The sequence below is a fragment of the Petromyzon marinus genome, unplaced genomic scaffold (assembly GCF_048934315.1).
Source record: "Petromyzon marinus isolate PM22_M1 ecotype Great Lakes invasive population unplaced genomic scaffold, UKy_Petmar_22M1.pri1.0 PM_G_Scaffold_93, whole genome shotgun sequence".
Lineage (NCBI taxonomy): Eukaryota > Metazoa > Chordata > Hyperoartia > Petromyzontiformes > Petromyzontidae > Petromyzon > Petromyzon marinus.
Genome location: NW_027423050.1, coordinates 255001 through 257500, shown reverse-complemented (window position 1 = coordinate 257500; position 2500 = coordinate 255001). Strand labels below are relative to the sequence as shown.

The window sequence follows — 2500 nt, the reverse complement described above, 5'->3', positions numbered from 1 at the left end:
AAGGGCTGCAATCTGTGCTGCCGACCCCGAGGGTCGGACACTGACAGCCCTATTTAATGCATGGATGATTACAGGAATTATTCCCAAAGAGTTGAAAAAGAATAGGACGATTCTTATTCCTAAGGTTATGGACGATGAAAAGCTGAAAGAATTGGGGAACTGGAGACCAATAACGATCGGTTCAATGATTCTGAGATTATTTTCCAGAATAATGACTGCACGTCTTGCTCGTGCTTGTCCCTTAAACCCAAGGCAGCGTGGTTTTATAGCGGCATCTGGCTGCTCTGAAAATCTTAAGGTGCTACAGGACCTTATGAGACATGCTAAGAAATTGCACAGGCCGTTGGCTGTCATGTTTATCGACATAGCGAAAGCTTTTGACTCGGTTTCGCATGCTCATATTTTATGGGTGTTAAGGCACAAGAAAGTAGATGAACACGTGGTGGGCATCATCCAGAACGCCTACGATCGGTGTACGACCTCGTTCAAAAGCAATGGCGAGTCGACTCGAGAAATTAGCATACGTGTTGGTGTCAAACAGGGTGACCCCATGTCACCCCTGCTCTTCAATCTTGCCATGGACCCTTTGATATGCACCCTAGAGTCACACGGAGTTGGGTACTCCATTGATACCGACCACGCGACAGCTCTTGCGTTTGCTGATGATTTGGTGCTGGTGAGCGAATCTTGGGTTGGTATGGCCGCCAATCTAGCGATCTTGGAATCATTTTGTGGGCTATCGGGATTGGAGGTTCAGGCCAGAAAGTGCCAGGGCTTCATGATAAGCCCAACCAAAGATTCATATACGGTGAACAACTGCGACCCATGGACTATCAAAAATAAAGATGTCCATATGATCCAACCTGATGAATCAACGAAATACCTTGGTCTGAAAATTGGCCCTTGGACTGGCACTATACAGCCTGATCTACATTGTCAGCTAAAGACATGGATCTCGAAAATCGATGAGGCGCCTCTGAAGCCAACTCAGAAGGTTGAACTACTCAATGCCTATGCCCTACCCAGATTGTTATATCCTGCAGACCACTCGGACTGCAAGCAATCAACTCTCCGTGGGTTGGACCAAGAGATTAGAAAGGCGGTAAAAGGATGGCTCCACCTTCCCGCTTCAACTTGTGATGGACTGTTATATGCCAGAGCCCGAGACGGAGGCCTTGCCATCTTGAAACTGGAAAAAACAATCCCTTCGGTTCAAGTTAGAAGGCTGCAACGTATAGCAAACTCGTCCGATGCTATCACCCGTAATATTGTGTCCTCGCAGGGTATGGAGGAAGAATACCGTAATTTGTGGGTACGAGCAGGGGGTGACAGTGATGCAATCCCAACATTCGTTCTCAGGGACTCGGTGTCAAAAGAACCTGTATATCCGAGACCCTGCGATTGGAGGGAGCATGAATTTCAGAGATGGTGCGAAAAGCCGGTTCAAGGAAGGGGCATTGTAAACTTTGCGCATGATAGAATCAGTAATGCTTGGTTGAGGCCATGGTGCGGCTTTAAACAATGCTTCTTTATCGCAGCACTACAACTAAGGGCAAATATTTACCCAACAAGAGAAAGCTTGAACAGAGGCAGAGATGGGGCCTTACGTTCCTGCAGGAAATGCTCTGCCAGACTCGAGTCCCTTTCGCACATTCTCGGTCAATGTCCTGCAGTACAGAAAGCAAGAATTGCGCGACATAACAAGATCAGTAACATTCTGGCAGACGAAGCGGCTAGATTGGGCTGGTCTGTATACAAAGAGCCACGGTTCATATCCGAGACGGGAGAGATGAGAAAGCCTGACCTCGTGTTTGCAAAAGATGAGGAGGCGGTTGTGATCGATGTCACCGTCCGTTTTGAGCTTTCAAAGAATACCTTGTCAGATGCTGCCTCGCACAAAGTTTCGTACTACCCCTCTTGGTGATCAAGTCAAAGTGCTGACGAAGGCTAGCAAGGTCACATTCTTTGGATTCCCGGTTGGGGCAAGAGGAAAGTGGCCCCTTGAGAATAACGAGGTACTTACCTCCCTGGGCCTGACCAAACCCAGAACGACATCACTGGCCAAGATGATTTCCCGCAGAACGCTGCTTTTCTCTCTTGATATTCTGAGAATGTTCTGTGGAAATTATGCGGTCTATGAACAGTCATAGACAACCTCCGAAACAAATAATAGTTTTTTTTAAGATGTCATTTGTTTTAGATTGATTTTGTTATTTTCGAAGGTGAAGTCGGTTTTTATTTCATTTTACTATTTTCCACAATTTAGATTGTTATTTTCCAAGACGAAGTCTTGGTTCTTTTTTTTATTGTTAGTTTTTTTTTTTAAACACGTCGTATTTGTTACTTTAGAGCTTAGAGGGGACTTTATTTTCGCCTTACTATTTTCTGCCTACAAAGAAGATTAAAAATAAGCTTTTTTCAAGATGGTTTTGTTATTTTCCAAGGTGAAGTCTTGGTATTCTTAATTTTACTATTTTCCATAAAGAAGACCTTTCTTTTA

The 2500-nt window shown here is 44.8% G+C and overlaps 1 pseudogene; it reads left to right on the top strand.

Annotated features, from left to right (window-relative positions):
* Positions 1-2500, top strand: part of LOC142922390 (28S ribosomal RNA) — a 10296-nt pseudogene that overhangs the window by 4588 nt on the left and 3208 nt on the right.